The sequence below is a fragment of the Somniosus microcephalus genome, unplaced genomic scaffold (genome assembly GCF_052327205.1).
Source record: "Somniosus microcephalus isolate GS21.2 unplaced genomic scaffold, FLI_Smic_1.0 unresolved_chr4, whole genome shotgun sequence".
In the NCBI taxonomy this organism is placed as follows: domain Eukaryota; kingdom Metazoa; phylum Chordata; class Chondrichthyes; order Squaliformes; family Somniosidae; genus Somniosus; species Somniosus microcephalus.
In genome coordinates this window covers 2177684-2194871 of record NW_028225182.1, presented here as the reverse complement: position 1 = coordinate 2194871, position 17188 = coordinate 2177684, and the positions used below count along the sequence as shown (strand labels likewise).

Genomic DNA, 17188 nt, shown 5'->3' with positions numbered 1-17188 from the left:
ACATTACAACAGCAACTCCACTTCAAAAGTACTTCAAAGTACTTTCTTTGTTATTATAGCTATTGTCAGATATTCCTATCGCACTTTTGCCCTGAATTACATTGAATTTACAGCACAGAAACTGGCCATTGGGTCCAACTGGTGTATCGCGGTGTTTGTGATTGACACAAGCCTCCTCCCAGCCCTCTTCACCTCACCTTTCAGCATCTCCTTCTATTCCTTTCACCCTCAGCTGCTGATCAAGCTGCCCCTCAAATGGGCCTGTGCTGTTCACCTCAACTACTCCTTGTGGGAGCGAGTTCCACATTCTAACCACTCTCTGGGCAAAGAAGTTTCTCCTGAATTCCCGGTGGGATTTATTAATGGCCAGCTTGTATTTATGGAGCCCAGTTCTGGTCTCCCCCCACAAGTGGAAGAATCTCTCCACGTCTACCCTATCAAACCCTTTCATAATCTTATAGAACTCTGAGCTCACCCCTCAGCCCTCTCTTTTCTACAGGCCTTTTCTGCCTTTCCTGATAATTATAACCTCTTAGTTTTGGGATCATCCTTGTAAATCTATTTTGCACCTTCTTCAGTGTCTCTCCATCCATTTTATAATATGGAGACCAGAACTGTGAACATTAAAGTTAAATGTGGTCTAACCAAGGTTCAATACAAGTTTAACAAACCTTGTCTGCTTTTCAATTCGATCCCTTTAGAAACTAACTCAAGGGGTTGGTTTGTTTTTTTTGGCCTTATTAACCTGCGTCATTACTTTTAGTGATTTGAGTATCTGTCCCCCAGATCACTTTGATCATCTGCCCCAGTTAGACTATTAATTTCCAAGCAGCCTGTGGCCTCCTTATTTTTCATACAAAAATGTAAAATCTCTCGCTTATCTATATTGAAATTAATTTGACAATTACACGTCTATTCTGCAAGTTTATTAATGTTCTCTTGTATTTTCTCGCAGTCTTTCTCAGTATTAACTAAACTCCCCCAATTTGGTGTCATCTGCAAATTTTGAAATTGTATTTCCGATTCTCAAGTCCAAATCGTTTGTGTAAGTTGTGAACAGTGGTCCCAGCACCGATCCTTGTGGAACACCACTTCCCAACATTTTCCAGTCAGGGTAGCTCCCATTAACCCCGACTCTCTGTTTTCTGTTCTGCAGCCTGCTTGCTATCCATTCTGCTACCAGTCCCCTGACTCTACATGCTATGACCATAGTCATGAGTCTACGATGCGGTACTTTATCGAAGGCCTTTGGAAAATCCAAATCTATTACATCTACTGTATGATCCTTGTCTTCTCTTTGTTACTACTTCACAGAATTGAATAAGGTTAGTCGTGCATGACCTTCCCTTTTGAAATCCGTCCTGACTATTCTTTATTAAGTTTTCTGTTTCCACATGTTTTTCTACTGTGGGTACATTGCAGGATATTGTCATACATCCTTATTGGCTGTATGTGGGGGTAACATAGATATTGTTGACATGAATCAACTGAGCAGCCTGCGGTTGGTGCTGTCCAGGGAGAGTATGAAAACTAGGGCACGGGCCCAACTTGCGCAGGACATACTTAACAGGAACTAGTGAAGGACACAACTGGACCTCCATCTTATAAAGCATTTGATTAAAGCTTTGTTTAATGCTTAGACCAAGTGCCCAGTAGTTTTCTTACGTCAATTGTCATATTGCTTTTCCTGTTCTGTGGGTGTATTGTAGGATTTGGGATCTACCTCAATCATCCATTGCCTTTATTACCTCTAGACTTAATGATTCCAATGCTCTCCTGGCCAGCGTCCCACCTCCCCTCCGTAAACTTGAGGTCATCCAAAATTCTGCTGCCCGTGTCCAAATCGCAACAAGTCCCGTTCACCCATCATCCCTGTGCTCGCTGACCTACATTGACTCCCGGTTAGGCAACGGCTCAGTTTAAAATTCTCATCCTTGTTTTCAAATCCCTCCCGGGCCTCACCCCTCCCCATCTTTGTAATCTCCTCCAGCCCCACAAAACTCCCTCCGAGGTATCTGTGCTCCTCTAATTCTGGCCTCTTGAACATCCCTGATTTTAATCACTCCTCCATTAGTGGCCGTGCCTTCAGCTGCCTAGGCCCTGAGCTCAGAATTTCCTCTCTAAACCTTTCTACCTCTCTTTCCTCCTTTAAACCTTTGAACAACATTTTGGCCACCTGCCCTAATGTGGCTCGGTGTCAAATTTTGTCTGAAATGCTCCAGTGAATCATCCTGGGAGTTTTTACTACGTTAAAGACGCAATATAATTACAAGTTGTTGTTGTATTGCCCTCATGTCGAAGCTTTGTAGAATATTGTCATATATCCCCATTGCCCTTATTGAGGTATTGGAGGATATTGCCATATATCCCTATTGCCCTTATTCAGGTATTGTAGGATATTGTCATATACCCCTATTGCCCTTATTGAGGTATTGGAGGATATTGTCATATATCCCCATTGCCCTTATTGAGGTATTGGAGAATATTGTCATATATCCCCATTGCCCTTATTGAGGTATTGGTGGATATTGTCATATATCCCTATTGCTCTTATTGAGGTATTGGAGGATATTGTCATATATCCCTATTGCCCTGATGTGGAATATGAGAAACACAGGACATAGAAACAGGAAGAGGCCATTCAGCCCATCGAACCTGTTCCTTCATTCAATGAGATCGAGGCTGATCTGTGTCCTAACTCCATCCACCCGACTTAGCTCCAGATCCCTTAATACACTTGGCGATGATAAATCTCTCGACCTCAGATATGAAACTATTATTTGAGCTGACATCGACTGCTTTTTGTGGGAGAGGGTTCCACACTTCTACCACTCTTTGTGTGAAGAAGTGTTTCCTAAATTCTCTCCTGAGTGGCCTGGCTCTGATTTTAAGGTTATGACCCCTTGTCCGAGATTCCTCCACCAGTGGAAAAAGGTTTTCTCTGTCTATCCGATCAATTCCTTTCAGAATCCTGGAAACCTGAATCAACTTGCCCCTTAACCTTCTATATTCCAGGAATAGAAGCCAGGTTTATGTAATCTCTCCTTATAATTTAACCCTTTGGGCCCTGGTAACATTCTCCAAGGCCAGGATATCCTTCACAAGGTGCGGTGCCCAGAACTGTACACAGTGCTCCAGATGTGATCTAACCAGGGCTTTGTATAGCTCGAGCAATCCCCCTTGTATTCTGGCCCTCTCGATATAAAGGCTCACATTCCATTGGCTTTGTTGATTATTTTTTGTACCTGATCACTATATTTTAGTGATCTCTTTACACAAACCCCTAAATGTCTTTGGACCTTCACTGTTCCCAGCTTTCCACCATTTAAACAATACTCACATCTGTCTTTCTTTGGTCCAGAATGGATGACCTCACATTTAACTGTGTTGAAATCCACCTGCCACAGTTTTGCCCACTCAGTTAATCTATCAATGTCTCTTTGTAATTTTATGCTCCCCTCTACACTACTTACTGTGCCACCTATCTTTGTGTCATCGGCTAACCTGGATATATGGCTCTCTATTATGTTATCCCTGTCATTAATAAATATAGTGAATAGTTGACCCCCCAGCACAGATTCTTGTGGACACCACAAGTCACTTCCTTCCAATTTGAGTACATTCCCATTATCCCTACTCTCTGTCTCCCACCACCTGACCAATCTCCCAACCAGGCCAATAATTTGCCTTCAATTCCATGACCTTTAATTTTAGCTAACAGTATCTTATACGGAACCTCATTGAATCCATTCTGGAAGTCCATATACAACATATCCACAGACATTCCCCTGTCTACTACTTCAGCTAATTCCTCAAAATTCAATGAGGTTCGTTAGACATGACCTGCCCTCTACACATCCATATTGCCTCTCTCTAATCAGCTCACATTTCTCTCCGTGCTCAGTCACTTTGTCCTTGGCTGTAGGAGATTGTCATATATTCCTATCTCCCGTGTGGATGTATTACAGGATATTGTCAAACATCCTTTATCTCCAATACAAGTTCGAGGTGAAGGGAAACAGTGAAAAAACCTTTGACTTCGTTCAATAAAGTTATAATCAATCAGATACTGAAATATAACCCCTTCCATGCAGTGTATATGTGATATCGGTACCAATAAAACTCACACACCCCAGAGATACCGGCATTGCTCCTCAAAGAGTCGATTTGAAGAGTTCCCCTTTTTTTATTACTCTGAGCTTCAGATTGCTGTATTCTTATATTTTTCATATTGGGACACGTGTGTGAATCATAAACCATCACTCCCTCCCTGTGTGTACCCTGATGATACAGTGGTTCTCATTTGTTCGGGAAGCCTTGGATGTTTGATCGCTTCCAACCTTTATTACAAAGACAACGTTTGTCTCTTCTCCACACGAGCAGTCGAAATTCCTGCTTCACACTCCCCCCTGCTGTGATAAAAGTCTGTCTCTTTCAGTGTGTGTCTTTCGTGTGTTTTAAACTTGCTCAATCCGGATGGACGACCCGGCATCGAACTCGGCACCAGCTAAGAACACGGCAACGGCACACCCAGCCCCGTCGACCCTGCAAAGTCCTCCTCACCAACATCTGGGCAATTGTGCCAGAATTGGGAGAGCTGTGACACAGACTAGTCAAGCAACAGCCTGACATAGTCATAATCACAGAATCACACCTTTCAGCCAATGACCCAAACTCCTCCATCACTATCCCTGAGTATGTCCTGTCTCACCGGCAGGACAGACCCACCAGGGGTGGCGGCACTGTGGTACACAGTCAGGATGGAGTGGCCCTGGGAGTCCTCAACATTGACTCCGGACCCCATAAAAGTCTCGTTGCTTCAGGTCAAGCATGGGCAAGGAAACCTCCTGCTGATTACCACCTCCCTCCCTCCCTCAGCTGATGAATCAGTGCTCCTCCATGTTGAACACCACTTGGAAGAAGCACTGAGAGTAACAAGGGCACAGAATGTACTCTGGGTGGGGGACTTCAATGTCCATCACCATGAGTGGTTCGGTAGCACCACTACTGACCGAGCTGGCCGAGTCTGGAAAGACATATCAGCCAGTCTGGGCCTGCGGCAGGTGGCGAGAGAACCAACATGAGGGAAAAACCTACTTGACCTCGTCCTCACCAATCTACCTGTCGCAGATGGATCTTTCCATGACAGCATTGGCATCAGTGACCACCGCACAGTCACTGAGGAGACGAAGTCCCGTCTTCACACCGAGAACACCCTCCATCGTGTTGTGTGGCACTACCACCGTGCTAAATGGGACAGATTCAGAACAGATCTAGCAGCTCAAAACTGGGCATCCATGCGGCGCTTTGGGCCATCAGCAACAGCAGAATAGTATTCAACCACAATCTGTAACACCAAGGCCTGGCCTGGTTCAATAAGGAGTGCAGAAAACCATGCCAGGAGTAGCAGCAGGCGTACCAAAAATGAAGTGCTAAAAAGCGGAAGCAGCATGCTATAGACAGGGTGAAGTGATCCCACAATCAACGGATCAGATCAAAGCTCTGCAGTCCTGCCACATTCAGTCGCGAATGATGGTGAATAATTAAACAACTAACGGGAGGTGGAGGCACCATGAATATCCCCATCCTCAATGATGGCGGTGCCCAGTACATGAGCGCAAAAAACAAGGCTGAAGTGTTTACCACCGCGTTTATCACCACCTCACCCCCTCTCTCTCTCTCCCTCCCCTCTCTCTCCCTCCCCCCTCTCTCCCTCCCCCCCTCACTCCCTCCCCCCCTCTCTCCCTCCCCCCCTCTCTGCCTCCCCCCCTCTCTCCCTCCCCCCCTCTCTCCCTCCCCTCCCTCTCTCCCTCCCCCCCTCTCTCCCTCCCCTCTCTCTCCCTCCCCTCCCTCTCTCCCTCCCCCCCTCTCTCCCTCCCCTCTCTCTCCCCCTCTCCTCTCTCTCCCTCCCCTCTCTCTCCCTCCCCTCTCTCTCCCTCCCTCCCCCCTCTCCCCTCCTCTCACACTATCCCCATCTCATCTCTCCCCTCTCCCACTCCTCTCTCCCCCTCTCTCTCCCTCCCCATCTCTCCCTCCCCCCCTCTCTCCCTCTCTCCCATCTCTCCCTCCCCCCCTCTCTCCCTCCCCCCCCTCTCTCCCCCCCCTCTCTCCCTCCCGCCCTCTCTCCCTCCCCCCCCTCTCTCCCCCTCTCCCCCCCCTCTCTCTCCCTCCCTCCCCTCTCTCTACCTCCCCTCTCCTCCCTCCTCTCCCTCCCCCTCCTCTCACACTATCCCCATCTCATCTCTCCCCCCTCTCTCTCCCCCTCTCTCCCTCCCCTCTCTCTACCTCCCCTCTCTCTCCTCTCACACTATCCCCATCTCATCTCTCCCCTCTCCCACTCCTCTCTCCCTCCCCCCCCCTCTCTCTCCCTCCCCCCCCCTCTCTCTCCCTCCCCCCCCTCTCTCTCCCTCCCCCCCCTCTCTCTCCCTCCCCCCCTCTCTCCCTCCCCCCCCTCTCTCTCCCTCCCCCCCCTCTCCCCCTCTCTCTCCCTCCCCCCCTCTCTCCCTCCCCTCTCTCTCCCCCTCTCCTCTCTCTCCCTCCCCTCTCTCTCCCTCCCTCCCCCCTCTCCCTCCTCTCACACTATCCCCATCTCATCTCTCCCCTCTCCCACTCCTCTCTCCCCCTCTCTCTCCCTCCCCATCTCTCCCTCCCCCCCTCTCTCTCTCCCCCTCTCCTCCCCTCTCTCTACCTCCCCTCTCTCTACCTCCTCTCCCTCCCCCTCCTCTCACACTATCCCCATCTCATCTCTCCCCTCTCCCACTCCTCTCTCCTCTCACACTATCCCCATCTCATCTCTCCCCTCTCCCACTCCTCTCTCCCCCCCCCCTCTCTCTCCCTCCCCTCCCCCTCCCTCCCCCCTCTCTCCCTCCCCCCTCTCTCCCTCCCCTCTCTCTCCCTCCCCTCCCCTCTCTCCCTCCCCTCCCCTCTCTCCCTCCCCTCCCCTCTCTCCCTCCCCTCCCCTCTCTCTACCTCCCCCCTCTCTCCCTCCCCTCTTTCTCCCCCCTCTCACACTATCCCCATCTCATCTCTCCCCTCTCCCCCTCTCCATCTCTCCCTCCTCCCCTCCCCCTCTCACCCTCCCCTTCCCCCCCCCTCCCTCTCTCCCTCCCCCCTCTCTCCTCCCCCCTCCCTCTCTCCCTGCTCTCTTTCCTTCCCTCCTTTCCCTCCCTGTGTCTCTCTCTCCCTCCCCGCTCTCTCTCTCCCTCCCCCCTCTCTCTCTCTCTCTCTCGCTCCCCCCTCTCTCTCTCTCGCTCCCTCTCTCTCTTTCTCTCTCGCTCTCGCTCTCCCTCTCTCTCCCACCCTACGATTCACACTGTTGTCTCCCTATTAATGTGTCCAGTTTTAGATGTGGCCGTGTAATAATACTGTGTAATGTCGATGTAATGAGTAGACTCTGAGCACAGAGCTTCCTGTGGGGAATTGGGGAGATGAACGCCAGCAGACTCTGCAGGAATTCCCACTGGGAGCACAAATTCATAACATCTACTAGTTTATGTCGATTAGATTTGATTGGCTTTCAGGGAAATAATTTTACATCAATTTAAACATCAGCCCACAGCTGTATGACGGGGTTAATTATGAGGTCATCAGCAGCAGTGAGGTCATCAGCTGGCAGGTCAGGTGACCGCTTGAGCCACAAGGCATCACAACCCGACCTGTGACTGGGCTCAGAGCCCAAACCCTGTCACAATGGCCTTTTCAAATCAACTTACTGGCTGCTGGAAAACACAGCAGGTAAACTTTGTGTTTGACCGCGAGGAGAGCGAGTGAGAGATTTACAAAACACAATCACATCGTGTGAAGATCAGTGAGTAAAGGCTGAGAGCTCTGTGCTCGAGCAGACCGTGAGTTTATCAATAGGAGATAGGCCGAGAGATTCCTTTCCCCGAGAATGGGTGCGGGGATCGAGATGGGCTCGCAACCCAGTCCCGTTCGGAGGACTGCAGGCAGTTTGCCAACTTCATGCTGCCGACTCTGCTGAGCGTCTGAACACTGAGCACGGGGGGCGAATAACGCCAAGGGCGCGGGTTCGATCACCGCACGCGGGCCATCAGCCTAATTTTACGGTTTTTGCGAAAATATAAAATACAAACTTTATAAGGAAGCCAATGTACACAGACTCTCACGGGGGATTTATTTGGATTAACATCCATTGCACCTTTGCCACCGGGGCTGAGAGACACATCTTTCTGTTTATTTGTCTTTCTGGGTTTGCTGTTGAAAGTTGAACAGGCGGCCTGTTGCCGATAAAGGTCACAGGCAGGTGAGAGACAGACAGAGCGGCTCTGACCACGCGAGATGGGCAAAAGGCTTCAGTTCAGGACAAATGCATCAATGAAATGTTCGCCGGCACCGAGAGAGACAACATCCAGAGAAAAACACAGGAGGAAATCGATTTCAAGTGGATGCCTACCTGCACTTGGTGCCGAGCTTTCGCGAAAATGTCTGTTGTGTTCATAAGTAAAAAATATAATTTTGTCCGAACAGTTTGCCTGGCGCGAAATGATCTGAATTGCAAAGGAGCAGGCAGGAAAAACTGTGTTGCTGGCAGGAGGCTGGCTGCAGCTTCCCTGGTGGTCTAGTGGTTAGGATTCGGCGCTCTCACCGCCGCGGCCCGGGTTTGATTCCCGGTCAGGGAACAGTGCGTTTTGGGTCTGTTTGAATTGCCACCACACAACTTTCCATACCACTGCTGAATATGCACTCTTCATGCAGCGATACCAAATACACCTGTTTCAAAGTCAGCAGGAATTGATTTCTGTCAACTTTTACACTGGCTGACTTTAAATGTTGCCAACATTTAACTGCAGCTCACAGTGTCAGGGCAGTCACGGTTTTTATCAGTCTTCCGTGTATCTTCTTGCCCACTGCATCTCCCTAACAAACTTACCTTATCACAGGCACGGCTATCAATCAATTCATTGCCAGTGTGAAAAATGCAATATTTGAAACTTAGCAACGTGTGCAAGACTGGAATCAGAGAGTCCGTGATAACTTGAGCATTAAGATGTTCATTAGCCCTTCCTGTATTGCTCAGTTGCCCACTGCGTGAGGAACTAAGAACCACGGGCATTTTCACTTCTGTGTGGGGCTCAGCACCATACCTGCAGCTGAAGATTGAACTTGATTTGGCTCGTGATCAGTGCGGCTCAGTGAGACTTCGGCCCGTCTCTCCCTTCACAACCCATCAGTGTGGAGAAAAGAACAGGGAATTTTACACATGTGTTGTGCTCTGTAACTTTATTTGAACATTTCATTGCATTTCACGCTGTGTCCAACACGGTGAGGTCCCCCGTGCTGTGTCAGCATTGTATCTTTATCAACGCTGCAGCTTTACTTTAACACAACCTGAGCTCCGAGATCTGGTCGGGTCCACATTGCCGAAGTGAGGAATGAGCGAGAGGGGCAATTCCACCCGGGGTTAGAAAATGCTCCAAAAGAACGACAGAATAGGGATTTGATGTGAAGCCGAAATAGCTCAGTTGGGAGAGCGTTAGACTGAAGATCTAAAGGTCCCGGGTTTCGGCAGATTTTAGTTACTTTCTGTCTCCTTCACTACAAGAGGAGTGAATGAGGAGAAATTTTACGCTCCTGCTGCCGCGTTTCCCAAACGAATGGGAGTGAAACCACATCGGACATGCTGGATCCGGCTCCAACCGTCCGCTGCAGGTTCGAATCCAGTCGGGGTGCCGCCGTCTCCTTTATACTGGGACAGTGTTTGAGGGAGGGGCTGTGGTGCGATAATAAATTTTAGATGAGGTTTGTTCGACCATAGAGCTCTCTTTCTGTTACTTTCGATTAACACACTGCCCAGTTGTATAAAGGAACAGTTAACAATGTTTAAGCGATGTGGTGTGTTCAATGTTTGTGCCGTAACTCGGTCACCCAATGTGAGCTTGAAAGATAATCTCCCAGCCTGGGTTCGAGCCTGCCCAAGCAGAGCATTGTGGCCGGTTAGCTCAGTTGGTGAGAGCGTGGTGCTAATAACGCCAAGTTAGCGCGTTCGATCCCCGTACGGGCCATCGGAACATTTTTATAATTTTACGCTTTTCCCGCACATGTTAAAATACAAACTTTATAAGGAAGCCAATGTACTCAGACTCTCACGGGGGATTTATTTGGATTAACATCCATTGCACCTTTGCCACCGGGGCTGAGAGACACATCTTTCTGTTTATTTGTCTTTCTGAGTTTTCTGATGAACGTTGAACAGGCGGCCTGTTCCCGATAAAGTTCACAAGCAGGTAAGAGACAGACAGAGCGGCTCTGACCCCGCGAGATGGGCAAAAGGCTTTCAGTTCAGGACAAATGAATCAATGAATTGTTCGCCCGGCACCGAGAGAGACAACATCCAGAGAAAAACACAGGAGGAAATCGATCAATCTAAAACGTTATAAATAATTCCCATACTTGATGTCTGTCTATTCAATCGCTAATCCTTCAGTGCCAGAAAATAACTCCTGATTAAATCGTTCAGTTCGAGAATGGCAGCGGAAAGTAACTGGAATGAATTGAAAACTGCCGAATCCCGGGATTGAATCCGGGACCATTATTAAATCTGTGGAGAGAAAAACAGAGTTAACGTTTCAGGTCGATGACCGTTCGTCTGACGTTAACTCTGTTTCTCTCTCTACAGATGCTGCCTGACCTGCTGAGCATTTCCAGCAGTTTCTGTTTTTATTTCAAATTTCCAGCGTCCGCAGTATTTTGCTTTTGTACTTTTATAAATCTTCAAGTCGCTCCTCCCAACTGAGCTATTGCGGTTACGGAGCAACCTACAGTGCGTCATCCTCTCGGAGGGAAAGGGAAGGGTTTGTGTCCTGAACCCGCTGCGTTTACATCAAGCATCTAATTCACCTGCAGGCTGGAGGAGCAGAGGAAGCTGGAGGGAAAGAAGTGATAGGAGCAGAAGGAGAAGACATTGGAAACTGGCAGAATCTTGTGTCTGACTGTTGTTTCAAATGATGCAGGGCAGCCCTGCCTGGATTTGCAGTTTTCCCAGGAGCTGCATTGTTCGGTGCGTGCATTTTAGACATGGAAACATATACATCTGGAGCTTGTGCTAATAGTTCACCTCACTGCATTTCAGGTAGATGCCTACCCGCACTTGGTGCTGTGGTTGCGCGAACATGTCTTTTGTGTTCTCACCTGAAATGTCATTTTGTAGACACAGTTTGCCTGGCGTGATATATTTAAAAAGTGGACTTAGACTGAAATGGACGGGGTTGCTGCGGTGGGTGAAATATGGTGACGATCTATTGTTATTATCCAAGGCAACGCTGCAGGATCCTTTAACGAGCTCCCATGGATCCACTGAAACCAGTCGAATGTGCAGCTTTGAGAGGGGCTTTCTGCACCGTCAGGGCAGGAAACGGGAGTGAGGGCGGGACACTGTCGGCATCTGTGCTGAGTGTGAGTCTGTGCAGCATTGTACAGAGAAAATATACGGGTTCTGCGAGATTTTTCACTTCATTGAAATTTAACCACAAGATCAGTTGTTCCTTTTTTATATATTAATTCAATTTTAATGGGGAACGTTTTCAAAATGTTTCCTTCCGGTTACAAACCGGGGAATTTTCCCGTGTTATGCGAATGTGATAACCACGACACTACGGAAACTCTGCCATTGGTTGGGCCAAGAACATCACAGAAGAGAACTGCGATCTGCAAACGCAGGTCCGGGATTAACTTTTGCATTAATACACTTTATTATCTGAATTTGACAAAGCTCAATAAACTCTTTAAAAAGGTGAACAATTCTTCTAATTGACGAATCAACTTTCTGTTTCAGACTGAAGGAAATCCTAACATGGTCACCGAGTGACAGGCAAAACTTTCATAAGTGTTTTGTCTTTTGCTTGTGATGAATTTTCACCAGTTCTCATTTTACAGACGGTATTTGAGGAGTTGGTTAAAAATGTTCAGTGTTTATCACACCGGGAATCTGGTGCAGCCGTTGTTCAGTTTAACAGGGACCGACAATTGTCACCGCTTTTTACACAGGGGAAGAAACTCACCCCTGGAGGTTCACCTGGAGCAAGTTCCAAAATCATTCATCCCGCCCTGGAGCGGAACCGGGGGCATTTCGGGTGTAAGTCGAGCGGGATAATTGCTACAGTCCCGAAAGCTCTGCTCAGTTTGTCAGCCGCGAGTCAGAAGGATGTGTTAAGGGAGAAGGTGACCCGCTGACTCACCTCTCTCTGCACTGATTGAGATTGTGTCGCTTCTCCGTCAAACAACATCACTTCTGTCCCACACTAAAAGCTCTCAATCCTTCTCCTCCGCTCGCTTTCTATTCAAGTAATTGGACAATGAATCAGTAATAAGGTTCCCTCGGGCTTTTGCTGGTGGATTTACTGATAAACCGGGGAATTGAGAGGAAACTGGAGCACAGGCAGGGTCCTTGCGACAGACCAGTCCGGCTAGCCCAGTCGGCGGAGTGTCGGATACTTCATCCCCACGGCGGGGAGTTTGCGCTTAAAATTTTTGGGCTGATTTTAAAGGCGATTCCCAGCTCGGTCAATGAGTGTTTCATATAAATGCGGTTCAACAAAATAAGAAAATCTCTCCTTGATTCCGGAATCTTGTCTCTCTCCAGCCGCTCGCTGCTAAAGATTGAACTGACTTTAATTTCACCTTGGCTCGGGGTCATTGCGGCTCAGTGGGACTTCGGCCCGTCTCTCCCTTCACAACCCATCAGGGCCGACAAAACAACGGGGAATTTTACACACGTGTTGGGTTCTGTAACTTTTTATAAACACTTCAGTGTATTTCACTATGTCCAAGACTGTGAGGTCTTCCCTGGTGTGTCAGCTTCTGGTGTTTATAAACACTTCAGATTTCCTGATAATGTTGTTGAATAGCATTTTTTGAAAGAGTCATTGACCAAGAGGTGCCGGGGATTTAGAGCTGGGGATCGCCGGTGAAACCAGCCCAATAATTTGAAACACAAACCGCCCCTGAGATTAAGAGTCTCAGGCTCTACCGACTGAGCTAGCCGGGCCGGTCTGACCCCGCGCACTGCTTGTGTTACAAACCATGAACCAGTTTCCCCTCAATTCCCAGCTTTACCAGTAAATCGGCCAACAAAAGCCCGAGAGAACCTTATTACTGATACTTTATCCAATCACTTTAATATGTGTTTTCTGGTGAGCAACACTTCTGCCGCCGGAAAATTTTCTCCTTGTTTACTTTATTAAAACTCTTCATGACATTGAACACGTCGACAAAATCTTCCCTTATCTTCTCTGCTCTGAGGAGAACAACCTCTTCTTCTCCACTACTCCACGGAACTGAAGTCCCGCATCCGTCCTAAAGCGCAGTGCCCGAATTACACACAATACTCCAAAGGTTTGGTATAACTTCCTTCCTTTTGCCCTCTATGCCTCTGTCTGTAAAGCCCAGGATCCCGTTTGTTTTTCTAACACAGGACAAAATGCTGCGGATGCTGGAAGTTTGAAATAAAAACAGAATTCGCTGGAAATACTCAGCAGCTGTGAATGGTAGGCGAGTTGGAAAAAAGCGAATTGGCCTCAAAAATGCTGTATAAGGGTTTCATGCTGCAATGGGGAGCATTCTGGACCTTGAATCCAGCGATCTGAGTCTCGGTGGAACCAGGTTTCTTCTTGTCCCAGCTGGGGACAAATAAAACAAATTTTGATCGCAACTGTGTGATTGGCTGCTCAGCAGTGGCAAAGTGTAGACGCTGAAGGTGTGGATGAGAAAAGGCCGGGCCAAAATGGAATGGTGGAGTTAAAATTGTCCAGTTCTTCCAATATTGCTGCTGGACGGGGTTTGCAAGTAGCCTTGAGGGGGCAGTGATGTATCGCCATTGCAGTGCTGGTCCCCGACACATACTCCGTTCCCGAGCCACCGACTTCATCCCAATCCCTGGCCACTGAGACTGAACCAGACAGCTTGCAACCTTGGTATTTGTCCCCGAGATGAGCTTCTGCCCAAGACGGTCTACTTCCACCTCCGTATCATCGCCCGACTCCGCCTCTGCCTCAGCTGATCTGCTGCTGAAACCCTCATCCTTGCCTTTGTCACCTCCAGACTTGACGATTCTAATGTACTCCTGGAAGGCCTCCCATCACCCTCCCTCCATAAACTTCAGCTCATCCAATCCTCTGCTGCCCGTATCCTAACTCGCACCATGTCCCGTTCACCCATCACCCCGGGTCTCACTCGCCTACATTGGCTCCCTTCAGGCGACAGTTCAGTTTTCAAATTCTCGTCCTTGTTTTCAAATCCCTCCATGGACTCGCCTCCCCCTATCTCTGTAACCTTCTCCAGCCCTACACCCTCTGAGATCTCTGCACTTCTCCAATTCTGGGCTCTTACACATCCCCGATTTTAATCCTTCCACCATCTGCCGCGGTGGGATTGTGAGCTCAGGTCTCCAGATCATCATGAAGTCTGCGGCTGAGGGCCAGCACTGCAATGGCGATTCATCGCTGCCCCCTCAAGGCAAACCTCTCCACCAGCAAGCACTGGACAATTTTCTCCCCACCATTCCACCTTTCCTCTGGAATACTGATCGATTAACAAACTCACTGTGCCGCCCTACCTCATAAATAATTGATTGAAGATTCGTTAATGAGCAGCGCAGTCTGAACCAGGATCTGTTAGAACAGTGAATTCAATGTCAAATCAGGCACAGAAAGCGAAATAAATAGAGCGAAATAAAGGTTGGATTTAGAGAGAGAGAAGAAAAATAGAAAAATGTAAAAACATTTTTATTATATAAAAAATATTCAACAACAATTTATATCTGAAGGAATGAGATTCCACACTTATAAAATATATTTTCAGTGCCAGAGAGGTTATTTGGCAGTAATTAAGACTGTTAAAAAGGGGACTTAGACTGAACTGGTCGGAGTTGCGGCGGTGTGTGAAATATGGTAATGACCTATCATTATTAGCAGAGGCGACTCTGCAGGATTATATTAAGATCTCCTGCGGATCCACTGAAACCAGTCGAATGTGCAGCTTTGAGAGGGGCTTTCTGCACCATCAGGGCAGGAAACGGGAGTGAGCGAGGGACACTGTCGGTATCTGTGCTAAATTTGAGACTGTGAAGAATGGTGTGGGCTCAGATAATATACGGGCTCTATGAGATATTTTATTTTATTGATATTTAATTACAATATGAATTTTTCCAATTTCATATTTATTCAATTGAAATGGGGAAGGTTTCTTTCCAGTTTTGAACCGGGGACCATTTATCGAACATAATGCTTGCGCCCGGGATTGAATCGGGGAGTTTGCACTTGTGAGGTGAACGTGATAACCACTACAATATGGAAACCTCTGTTTAGCTAAATATCCAGAAAGAACTGTTCAGCGAGAAGGTGAAATGCTGGATCCCAGATTCTGGATTCATTACCTTTCAGTAACATTTCTCTGGCCGAAACTGCACAAGTCAAGAATGTTCCTTTCAAAGTCATTAAACTCTCGAATTTCCGCGTCGCCCCCGAATCCTCTGAGTCAGATGCCTCCAGTTTTTCCACTCAATCAATGTCCCTTTGCAATTCCCTGTTCCCATCCACACTAATTATTGTGCCACTGTCGATCAGTGATAATTGATAGTCAAAGTGATCAGGCCATGCTTGCTCGGTCGGTAGCAGGCTCCTGGGTTCGTGCCCACGTTGGTTGAAGGTTTTTGTTAAACTTTTTCTTTGTTGCTTTTACGGTAAAGCCTCATGAATTAACCGACAATTTTCTTTGTCACAATGAAAGAAATACTAACTGAGGGAGAGTCAACAGTTCAATAATTTGTACTGTTACCCATATCTCATTTTACACACTGTACTTTAGGAGTCTGGTTTAAAATGATCATTGCTGATGACACCAGGAATCTGGGGAACTTTGGTCAAATTGAACAGGACCAGTTATTTCTACCATGCGCACAAAATAGAAGCAGTTCTGAATTTAAAATCCCATGGTGCTGACATTCAGATTAAACGCAGTCAGCGTTGAAATAAAGTGAAAGAATTTTACAGTGAAAAGATTTGTCAGTAAGTATTTGTGCCTTTAATTAAAGTTTGTGGCTTCTGATTCCCGCTCATGTCTCTTCTTCCTCTGTTGAATAAAAAACAAGGGATTTGACATTTGACTGCACTGCGCCTGGTATCTGTGAGCTCATCCTTTATATTGAGCGGTTTTTCACTCTTTGATCAGCGTCAGCTTTAGCTCAGCGGTTACTTCGCAGCACCAACTTAATTCTAAGTTCGAGCCCTGTTTCACCGCGGGCGCTGCCTGGCGTTTTTTGTCATTTTCAATCTCCTTATTTTACACCGAAACAAATTGCAGCCGTGATTTTAATTTAGCCGAGTGATATTTTTCGAGGGCACCTTTATATGATTCAATAAGCTATTCTGATCCGTAAGTGTGACCGCGTTCGATTCCCGGTTAGGGAAGTAACTTTGACATCACTGGTTTTAATTAATTAAAGCGAAGAAATTTGAGTAAATAAATAACATGCAACTAATGTGAAAAAATAAGAAATGTTTTAATCACCATTAATTAACCGACAGCCTTCTTTTGCAGAATGAAAAATATTATAATCTGGTGACTGAGTGTCAGTCGAAACTTCAGTCATTTATTTTGCTCTTTGCATGTGCTGAACTGTTAACCCATATCTCATTTTACACATTGTAATTTAGGAGAATAGTTTAAAATGTTCATTGCTTGTGAGAGCAGGGATCTGGGGAAACTTTTGTTAAATTAATCAGGACCGTTTTCTTCACAGAAAAAATATTCCCTGACATAGTTTTTTCAGACCAAACACTGACCGATCTTCCTTAGACCCAAAGTGAATGATCTGACACGTGCCCACATTGAACTGCATTAATCACAGTTCAGGGGAGATTTAATAGAGTTGTTCAAAATTATGGGGGAAACAGTTTCCACTGGCAGGAGGGTCAGCGGGGCTATGGGGGAAGAGCAGCGGAGTGGGACTAATTGGATAGCTCTTTCAAAAATGCTCCATCAATTGTTCATTTTAATCTGCGATTGATAGATTTTTGTTAACCAAAGGTAATAAGGGATGATTCAAGTCAGTGAGACTCTTTATAATTGTTTCAATCATCATTAGTCAACCCACAACATTGTGTTGCTCACTACAGGAATTGCTAACACGTTTACTGGGTGACAGACAAACTGTAATAACTTAATATAGAATCAT

General features: G+C 47.0%; 1 non-coding gene across 1 annotated transcript; it reads left to right on the top strand.

Moving 5' to 3' along the window:
• The first annotated feature begins 8567 nt into the window (after positions 1-8567).
• Positions 8568-8639, top strand: trnae-cuc (transfer RNA glutamic acid (anticodon CUC)). Its single transcript has one exon. It is a non-coding gene; the product is annotated as a tRNA-Glu (tRNA).
• Positions 8640-17188: the final 8549 nt, after the last annotated feature.